General features: G+C 35.7%; 1 non-coding gene across 1 annotated transcript; it reads left to right on the top strand.

Moving 5' to 3' along the window:
• Window positions 1-9,730: 9,730 nt before the first annotated feature.
• On the top strand, window positions 9,731-9,876 carry LOC118151749 (U4 spliceosomal RNA). Its single transcript, XR_004740165.3, has one exon. It is a non-coding gene; the product is annotated as a U4 spliceosomal RNA (small nuclear RNA).
• The last annotated feature ends 1,349 nt before the right edge of the window (window positions 9,877-11,225 follow it).

The following is an 11,225-nucleotide window of genomic DNA, read 5'->3' as shown; positions in this document are numbered from 1 at the left end:
AACTACTGAAAGCTGAGGAAATTGCAAATACTGAGAAAAAAATACTCTCTCATCTCAGGCCAAATACTAGGTACAAAATAACAGGAGCCTAGAACTGAAGGAATTTGAAGCCACTGAGGCACAGATAGCTGTGGGACAATATTGAAGACTTTAATATAGATAGGATTAAATCCACAAATAACAAGACAGAATCAAAAGGGAAATACAGAGGAATATTTGAAAAGATATTGGCCAAGAATTTCCAAAATTCATGAAAGAAAATGGACCATATATTTAGGAAGCTTAGAAATCTCTAACATAATAAACAAAATTTTTAAAAAATAAACCAAATCAAACATCACCTAGATACATTATAGTCAAACTTCTGAACCTCAGAATTAAAGAGAGTACCTTGAAGATGTACAGAGAATAATAGTATTACAAGATACAGAGGAACAAAAGTAAGAATTATGGCATACTTTTCATTAGAAACCATATAAGTAAAAATAAATAGAGCAATATCTTTATGTTCTGAGGAAAAAAATTCATTAGATTTCAATATGTACCAAATATATATTTTAATAAGGGCAAAGTAAATAATTCTTGAAAAAACAAAAGCTGAGAGAATGCAAGCATACCTGCATACAAGAAATAAATAAATTTCTTCAGACTTAAGAAATAGTATAAAAAATGGGAATCTGATCTACACAAACGATATGAAAGCACTTGAAAGGGTAAAGATAAATATAAAAGGTATTTTATTTACTTTTATTTATTTATTTATTTTGTATTTTTTTAATTGCATTTTAGGTGTTGGGGTACATGTGAAGAACATGCAAGATAGTTGCATAGGTACACACGTGGCAGTGTGATTTGCTGCCTTCCTCCCCTTCACCTATATCTGGCATTTCTCCCCATGCTATCTCTCCCCAACTCCCCACCCCTGGCTGTTCCTCCCCTATTTCCCCCCAACAGACCCCTATATGTAGTGCTCCCCTCTCTGTGTCCATGTGTTCTCATTGTTCAACACCCACCTATGAGTGAGAACATGCAGTATTTCATTTTCTGTTCTTGCATCAGTTTGCTGAGAATGATGGTCTCCAGGTTTATCCATGTCCCTACAAAGGACACAAACTCATCGTTTTTGATGGCTGCATAATATTCCATGGTGTATATGTGCCACATTTTCCCTGTCCAGTCTATCATCGATGGGCATTTGGGTTGGTTCTGGGTCTTTGCTATTGTAAACAGTGCTGCAATGAACATTCGTGTGCATGTGTCCTTATAGTAGAACGATTTACAATCCTCTGGATATATACCCAGTAATGGGATTGCTGGGTCAAATGGAATTTCTATTTCTAGGTCCTAGAGGAATTGCCACACTGTCTTCCACAATGGTTGAACTAATTTACACTCCCACCAGCAGTGTAAAAGTGTTCCTATTTCTCCACATCCTCTCCAGCATCTGTTGTCTCCAGATTTTTTAATGATCATCATTCTAACTGGTGTGAGATGGTATCTCAATGTAGTTTTGATTTACATTTCTCTAATGACCAGTGATGAAGAGCATTTTTTCATATGTTTGTTGGCCTCATGTATGTCTTCTTTTGTAAAGTGTCTGTTCATATCTTCTGCCCACTTTTGAATGGGCTTATTTGTTTTGTTCTTATAAATCTGTTTGAGTTCTTTGTAAATTCTGGATATCAGCCTTTTGTCAGATGGGTTAACTGAAAAAATTTTTCCCCATTCTGTTGGTTGCTGATTCACTCTAATGACTGTTTATTTTGCTGTGCAGAAGCTGTGGAGTTTGATTAGGCCCCATTTGTCTATTTTGGCTTTTGTTGTCAATACTTTTGGTGTTTTGGTCATGAAGCCCTTGACTACTCCTATGTCTTGAATGGTTTTGCCTAGATTTTCTAGTTATAAGGAAAGAGGTTTAATTGACTCACAGTCCTGCAGGCTTAACAGGAAGTATGGCTAGGCGGCCTCAGGAAACTTATAATCATGACAGAAGGGGAAGCAGGCACAATCCTCATGAGGAAGCAGGAGTGTCAGCAAGAATGAGAAAGTGCTGCATTTAAAACCATCAGCTCTCTCATGAGAACTCCCTCGCTGTTATGAGAACAGCATGGGGAAAAATACCCCAATCTAATCACATATGTGTGTGTGTGTGTGTGTGTGTGTGTGTGTGTGTGACAATTATATATATATATATAAAGAGGACAATTGCCATGCCTATCACAGCAAATCAATTGGCATTACCTGTTTTACTTTTTGTACTGTCTTTACTGTATGAGATTAGCTGAAGTAATAGAGGAACCATTATTTATACACACACATGCATATACATACATACATACACAGAGAGAGAGAGAGAGAGAGAGAGAGAGAGAGAAGAAGAAGAAGAAGAAGAAGAAGAAGAAGAAGAAGAAGAAGAAGAAGAGGAGGAGGAGGAGAAGGGATTTATTAGGGAAATTGGTTTATTTGATTATACAGGCTGAGAAGTCCCATGGTAGGTCATATGCAAGCGTGAGAACTAGAAAAGTCAGCCAATAGTGTGGCACAGTTCAAGTTCAAAGGTTTCAGAACCAAGGAAGTTGATGGTGAACTCTGAGTCTAAAGCCAAAGGCCCAAGAACCCAAGGGGAAAAGGATTTTTCAGGGAGGAGTGCAAGCACAAAGGGTGGAGGATCTGGAATTCTGTTGTCCAAAGGCAGAATAAGGGTGTTCAAACTCTGGAAGGACAGCAAGAATCTTCCTTTCCTCTACATTTTTGTTCCATTCTAGCAGGCTGATTAAATGATGCCTGCCCATAGTAAATGCAGATCTTCTTTACTCTGTCCACTGACTCAAATGCCAAACACTTTTTGAAACACTTTCACAGACACCCCTAGGGCAGTTCAATATTCTAATCTAATGCCAAAACACTTGGATTGTTTTTAACAGAAGAGGGCCAGGCTTCGTGCCTACTGAAGCACTGAGAATACTTAGTGCCTTTCCAGCTACCTGAGTATCACTTAACCCAGTCATGTTCATACCCAAATCAGCCATGATGGTTAGTAAGAGGTAAAACGTATTTGCTAGTAGCTCCATACATGTAATTCCTCAACAATTAATATTCTGAGCCACACTTTAAATGTTAGACGAGTTTATCAAATAGTCCTTATTTGTCATATGAATGCCTACAGTCCTTATTACTTTCTTAAACTTCTTCTGAAAATACAATCACTTGGACATCTTCAATATAGTATGTAATTCTTGATAATTATTGATTCCAAGTTGCTCCACCCTTGAATATGGCAGTGCATGGACATACAGCTCATATACCCCCAAAATTCATATATTGAAACCTAATCTCCAATAGTGATGGTATTAGGAGGTGAGGCCTTTGGGAGGTGATTATTCATGAGAATGGAGCCATCATGAATGGGATAAGGCCCTTATAAAAGAGGTGCTACAAATCTCCCTAGTCCTTTTTGCCATGTGGCAATCCAGGCAGGCCCTCATCAAACACCAAACTGCCAGGTCTTTGGAGTTTCCAGCCTCCAGAACTGTGATAAAGAAATTTCTGTCATTTATAAGCCACCCAGTTTATGTTACTTTTGTAATAGCAGCTCAAACAGACTAAGGTAAATGATGTGCTGATGAATTCAAATATCCCTGTGGCAAAAAGCACACATGTATATTAAATATCATCTTACAGAATTTAAATTGTGCCTGATGGGACTCTGAGACAGAAATGAAAAAGAAGACAATTGTCATGTCTATTATAGCAAATCAATTGACTTTCCCTGTTGTACTTTTTGTCCTGTCTTTACTATGTGAGTAATAGGGAAACCGTTATATTTCTACCCCACAGTCTACTCTGTCTCTAGAAATTCTGCCTTGAGTTCTGGATTGACAGGACTGTTAGAAAGAGAGTTTTAGGATCAGTACTTTACCTTCAACTATTTTCCTAATCAGGGCAACTATCCCTTGTTGCCCTCCTGGATATTCATATTACTTATGAGAAAACAGAGTAAGATTATTATCATGTTTCCAAGAATATAAGGAGCCCTCCTTATTTGCTAGCATTAATACCAGTGCACACATCCCTGGTTTATACTTTCTTCCTCTTTCTTTTTTAATTCTCCCCTCCTCCTTCTCTCCTGTCCTCTTCTCTCTCTCTCTCTCTCTCTCTCCCCGCCCCCCGACTCTATCTCTCTCTCCTCTCTCTCTTTCATTGATTTCATCATCTAGTCTAGCCCAGTGGGTATTATTTGAGGTATCAGGCTGAAGACCATGACAGATACAAGGAAATTTTACCAATGTTCTATAGCCAAGTGATACATATGCATGAAGCTATGTTTTTGTCCTTGACTGTCTCTTCTTTCTCTGTAGATGGAAGGATTAAAACAAATGATGCATTTTTCATATAGCAAGAACATAGATTTTTTTCCTTTTTATTTCTCTCTGCCAAATATACTGTGTCTCTCATAAATGCTGGTGTAATTTTCTTTGGCAAGTTTAAGCTATTCCATGCACTTAGTCACATACTTTCAAATGTGTTTTTGTCACAGAAATGTAGTTCCGCTTCAGAAAGACCATCAGTCCTGTGATCAGGGCCTAAGATCAGGATCCCATTTGTCTACTCATACATCTTTCTGGATTTTTTTTAGCAGCTTTGTTTCCCACTTATTATTTGTCATGTATTCTACCAAGAGCTTTAGAAACAGTTTTGAAAAATTTTTTTTAAACCTTAGATGCTTTAGAAAGTACTTAACATCATTTCCATTTTACAATTGAAATTGAGGCTTGGGTGGGCTAAATAAGTTGCCCAAGATCACAAAGTAAATTGTTGTGGGATGGAAAATGGCACTTTTGTCAGCAAGAATGTATTTATTTAATTTCTAATAATAACCATCAATTTTTAGGGCATCTGTTTTTCAAGCTCTGTTCTATAAGCTCACTGTCTTCCTGGCTGAACATCCCTATGATTGCTCCTGAGAAAAGATGGAGCTATAGCCATTTCCCACCAAAAAAATTAAAATCGTAGCATGAAAGAGAGAAGACTATGCCAAGAGATGGGAAGAAATTCAGTTCTGATCATACTACTGATCCTTAAATTTAGCCCTGCCTGAATCCAGATTCCCCTGAAATTTTTTAATTATATGAACAAATTCCCATTGCTTGCTCAAGCTAAATTAAATCATGTTTTCTGTTACTTGTAATGATATGTTAGTGGAGCCAGGCTTTAAATCCAGCTCTGCATGACTTTAAAGTTGATGTAATATCTATATATGAAAGTGCCTTTCAATGGTTATCATACTGAGGACAGAGGAAGTTCAAGGAATTCTTCACTAATATCTAGTGACTTATAAGTGAAAGATACTATATTTTCCTTCTATTAATAATGAGAAAATTGTCTTGTAAAAAATCAAATGCATGCAATGTGGCAATTTATTGAGGAAATGCAAAAGTAGTAGCTGGCTTTCTCAAAATGATAATGTACGTTATATATGAATTTTTCATCATTAATGCCATTATGTATTTTCTGTAGACATGGGGCATATTTTACTTGAAAGTCTCCAGTTAAAGGAGATCTCAGTGTTATTTTTTTTTTCTTTTTCCAAAAGCAATCCTCTGATATGTGACATTTTTTCTGTTAGCTTGAATTATGTAACTGTTTCTTAATAGGAGTCACATAGGGCCCATTTGCTTTACTTCTTTTCTTTCTAGTGCCAAATCAATATATTCTAGTGATGGGACAGATGACTCTGTTCTCCTCCTGCCTCCACTAACAAGGAAATCACTTCATCTGATTTAGACTCTTCAAACGTGACCTCATATTTAAGCCATCAGAATGAATTGGAACCAATGGAAAAATGACTTTCCTCAAAGACACAACCCTTAGCATGGCTGATAAAATATTTCTTTTTCACTTGGCACATCCTTGTGCTGGATGAAAACACAGTGTGTGTTGATTTTTGAATGATACTTAGGCTTCCTGGCTCCAAAATGAATAAAGTTCTGTGATTGTCAAGACACTCATTCATTAATGCACAGAAATACTCAATAGCAAATCTTGTGTCCCATGTACTGTACCCACCTTAGCCAGACTGCTGGATAGTTTCTGTATATGACTTCTCTGACGTGTGTGTGTGTGTGTGTGCGTGTGTGTGTGTGTGCGACAGAATTTCTTGTCACCCAGGAGTGCAATAGCATGATCTCGTCTCACTGTAACCTCTACCTCCCAGGTTCAAGTGATTCTCTTGCCCCAGCTTCTCAAGTAGCCTGAATGACAGGCACCGCCCACCATGCCCAACTAATTTTCATATTTTTAGTAGGATGGGGTTTCACCATGTTGGCCTGGTTGGTCCCAAACTCCTGACTCCAAGGCATCCACCCACCTCAGCCTCCCAAAGTGCTGGGATTACAGGTGTGAGCCACTGCCCCTGGCCCATTACTTCTCTAAAGTTAGTGCCAGCCATTTACTGAGCAATGAGTAAACATGGGAACAATTAACAATTATGTGTAAAACATGGTAGAAACATAAAGCAGATGTAGTGAGTTTGCAGAAAAGAATTCCAAGACACAGAACTGCTTGATAAAACAGGCTTAGCAACTAGCTTTGATTTCATTTAGATTCTTCATTTTTCAGGCTTTCTAGTATTGCTTCATTACTGCCCTGAGTACCAGTGCTGCCTCCTGTAGGCTGGGGGATGGAAAACAATATTTTTCATATGTAAAGACTAATTTTACTGTGAGATCTCTTAATTATATCAGTTCTCAACTTAGACCTATGTGAGGTATGGAGTTGGGAGGGAATAGAGGGAAAGTATGGAAACTTTACAGGGTTAAGTAGAGGCCAAGAGACCAAGACCTGTTTATGCAAAACATCAATGGGCAGTTAATTGCCTTGAGACCTCTGCCTCAATTTTAACTTTGCATCCTTGCCTAGGGGAAAAGGAGTATAGCATTCATTCATCAACCTATTTATTGAGAGTCTGTGATTATCAATCACTCTAAATGGTAATAGTAAGGTGAAGGTTTAGGGAGGTAGAGTGAAAAGAACAAAATGATTTTTATCCTGAGGAAAATCATAATGAGTGGAAAATTATAACTTAATTTTTTAAGCCAATGGAATAGAAATACATTCAGGGTAGTTGAAAGTTCAAAGGAGCCTCCTATTATTTCTCCCCATTACTCCAACCCCATCACACACACTTTCACACACTAAGACTTTTCCAGCTTAGATTCATAACAATTGTGTTTTCAATATGCTCCCTGACTCAATCCCTGTCTTTTTCAGACTCAGAGTTCACCTCCTCCAGGAAGCCTTCCTTGAGATGCCATTCCTCACCTGGCTCTACTTACTTGACCAGAAGATTATATCTTTATATTTTGTATCTGCAGGACTTGAAATATAGTGAACATTCAAGACATATTTGATGAATAAAATACTGTCCAATCCCTTTGTTTTATAGATTTGTTGATGAAGACACTGGGTGATAGGACTTTGGGCAAATATTGAACATCTACAGTGAAGTTTATTTAGTGCTGTCTTTTGTTCACCGGCCTATCCACTCCAACCTGTCTTTTGTCTTTACATCATATGACCGCCCAAGGTGCACTCTGTTATAATACATGCCAGTCCAAATATACATTCTGACAGACAATGCAGCTGCCCACATCTGTCAGATGGCTCCTTCTGTGACAACTGAGGATAAGATTTTTTTTCCTCCAAGAATTGAAACTAAGACTTGAAAAAACTTTGACGGTTAACTGCATCACCCTCAGTGGAGAAATAAAAATCTCTTTGACATCTAAGACAAAATGGCCATTCTCCATCTATCCAAAAATTCTAGTGAGGGCAACTATACTTTCTGAGGCATGTTGAATAGCTAAATTTTAGAATTCTTGCTCACAATTGGCTGAATACAACTGAAGTTTCACAGATTTACCCTTCTTCCTCATAATGAAACTACAGATGTTTGTTAAGTGTTCTCTGTGACAGGTTGGTCTGATTGGACCTTCCATAGGATTATATATTCCTGCATCCCCTCATGGCTATGGATCTCATAAGAATGGATCTGAACATCAAAAATATCACTGTTTTTATTCAGGCACTGATGGTGCTATACAAATATATATAAATATGTGGGTTAACAAAAGGAGGTGGAGGTAGCATGGCTGTAAGAAGAGTGAATATTCTAATGACCTGTCTTAGTGAAGCTGATGAGACTTTGAGTATTACTGTACCTGTTAAGGCTATGCAGCTTATTTAGAGAGAAATTTGGAATTTGTTATTTAAAAGTAAGTTTAAATAGAGTACTAATATCTAGGAAGGTCAACTTTGTTAATTCAACACAAATAAAAATCCAAGTCATGGTCATCCAGCACACATAAAGTCAAAGTAATTTCAAATAAAATTGCTTCTTGGCTGAATGCTTAAACAATTTTCGATTGCTGGAGTGAATCAAAGAATACTCATAATGTTAGCTGATTAGATTCACAGAGAGATGTGCTGATTTAATTCAAGTGTTCTGCTGTTCATTTCAACTTTACCTTCTTTTCTTACTTTGGATTATTAGATGCTTTTTGTTAATCCTGTTTGACAAGCTGCATCTAGTCTTGTGAATTTAACCCTTTTGTGAATTGTCTTTGCTATTAAAAATTCTGTAACTATCAATCACTTGAATCATGTGTAGTCATGAAAAATGTCTGATGCTTGAATGCACATCTTTTCTCTCTCCATCTGTAATATCTTTCTATGTACAGAATAAATTAGAAACATCTCTGATGTTAATATTTCTGAGAGTTTAAATATGTCACTTTACATATGACTTATATGTAAAAAATATTTCTAAATATGACAAAATTAATCCCAGAGTTAATATAGGTTCAGCTGATATTTTGTCTCAGCTTTTATTTTATAGTTTGGTGAACTATGGGAGATTTGGGGTGAAATCTTAATTTATTGTTGTCACATAATATTTCCCTCCATATAGGAAAAGAGAATATTGTTAAAAATTACAAAATTACCCTAAAAAGAGGATCCCCTTTTTTCTTTAAGATATGTACAAGTTTCCACTCAGAAAAGTTGAATGTTACGTATATATCTCTCTGCTATTTTAGGTTTTTCACTTCAGGGACTGCATGATAATTCTCACTAAATCCGTTTGAGAAAAGATCTGTTCCTCGTTTAAGAATTGTTTAAAGACAGCAGTAAATGGTAGTATGGTAGTAGATAAATTCTATCCCCTGCTTCACCTCTAACCACTGCACTCTTAGACTGTGGACAGGTTTAAAAAATAAACTATCATGTTATATTCAATTATTCAGTCAAGTGGACATTATAATCTACCCTCTCCCTAATGTGTCTGCCTCCAACATATAAAAACCACAATAGCTTGATCCCAAGGATTCAGACTGTTGGATTTGCCCTACCAAGCAGAGGTGGTGGACAACATTATGAATAATAGCTGAAAATTGTTTATATTTTTATTTTAATAGGGAATAAAGAGAACTATAAAAATCCTTTAACTGTTTCCTCCTATCAGTGTCTCAAAATTTTTTACTCATAGCAAGCATAAAAATCACAAGATTTGCTTCAAAACAAAAATATTAAAACCTCAACTGCATGGTTATCTATGATGTAATTTAGTTCTTATAAACTCTGCTTTGTCTCATAGGAATACAGTTATTCACTAAGAATCTTCAGAAGAAAGGAAAAATAAACACATAAATGTTATTAAGATTTGTCCCATTTCAGCTTTGTGCAATGGCAGTATTGCAGCCAATGAGGTTTATCTGAGATGCAATTATTGCTAATGAAAACTTTTCCCAATACCCACCATGGAGACATTAAATACAGTCGGCATTGGCAATTTTTGATAGTATTTACGGAGACTGAATAATTAAAAAAAATGATATGTTCCATTTTATACCTCATCTAGCATGGTTTATTTTCAAATTACAACAAACATAGCCATTTTTTCTCTAGAACTCTGTCCAGGAGACTGAATTGTAGAGATAATACTGACTGGAATGATTGCCATTTTATACTTAAAGACAGCTTCTTGGGTGTTATAAGAATGGTAAAATATAGACAGTGTCTAAACAAAACACAGCAAACAAATGCAATATTGGGGTTATCCGGGCTTTTAAAAAGGATTTTCTATTGTAATTACCTAACCATTTCAGAAAAAAAATTAATTTCTGAGTTAACTCATTTAATCTGGCCATCTATCATTGTCATTTTACATATCCATTTTGAGTATTTGGGCACAAGTTTTGTTTATAGGTACATGAGAAAATATAGCATATAGTTAATATATTAAATGGCTGTCTTTATATCACAGCATCATTTATTTAATCTATTATGTTGTTTAAACAAAACCAAACATTGAAAAGCAAGCATGGATATTGTAGTTTTTTTCACAGAAAAAAAAGCTTGACTATTATTTTTATGAAGTTGCAAAGAATTACAATTTTTATTCACACTTCATTTCAAGAAAATGAGCAAAGGATATTTATAGACATGCTTTTGATAGATACCTCAGTGACAATGGAAGTCACTTTTAAATTATAAGGTAAAATGTGAAACTAATAGATGAAATTTGACATGTTAAGAGTTTCATCTTTCTCAAATATAAAGATAAGAACCAATGCAGTTTGAAAATAGCAAAGGCCTTTCACTATCCTATGGATAGATATTTTGGGAAACCTATTACTTTTACATATTAAATTTAAAACTCCACTGCCTGGTTGTTTCTTTGTTATATATTTGTATTGCATCTTATTTTAATAAAGTTTTAAGAGAAAAACATCTGTATGATTTACATTTTATTTTTCAGGGTGCTTCAGTAGGCTACATATTAGTAAATCTATCCTAAATCCACTTATTTTTTAACAAATATTAATTATTATGCAACATGAACTATGTGAGGTATGGAAATACAGTAGTAAATCAGTTCTTATTCTGAAAGAATAAGAGAGATGAACATAAATGCTAGTAGAAGAATAAACTGTAAGTTGAGGTAAATGCTATGAAAGAATAAAAAGCAATGGAGAAAAATGTGTGTGTGTGGGTGGAATGAAGCTACATTATATGTGGTAATGTCTCTTTGAGAAATGGATATTGAAACATTGAATTAAATAATTAAATGGTGGTAGTTGCGTAAAATCTGGAATAAAGTGAATGACAAGCAGAAGAACTCAGTGAAGAAAAATGTGGCAGGCATATAATGAACAATAAAGGTACTG

The sequence above is a fragment of the Callithrix jacchus genome, chromosome 2 (assembly GCF_049354715.1).
Source record: "Callithrix jacchus isolate 240 chromosome 2, calJac240_pri, whole genome shotgun sequence".
Taxonomy (NCBI): Eukaryota; Metazoa; Chordata; class Mammalia; order Primates; family Cebidae; genus Callithrix; species Callithrix jacchus.
Note: the sequence above shows the minus strand (reverse complement) of the source record. Positions and strands in the feature narration are given on the sequence as shown.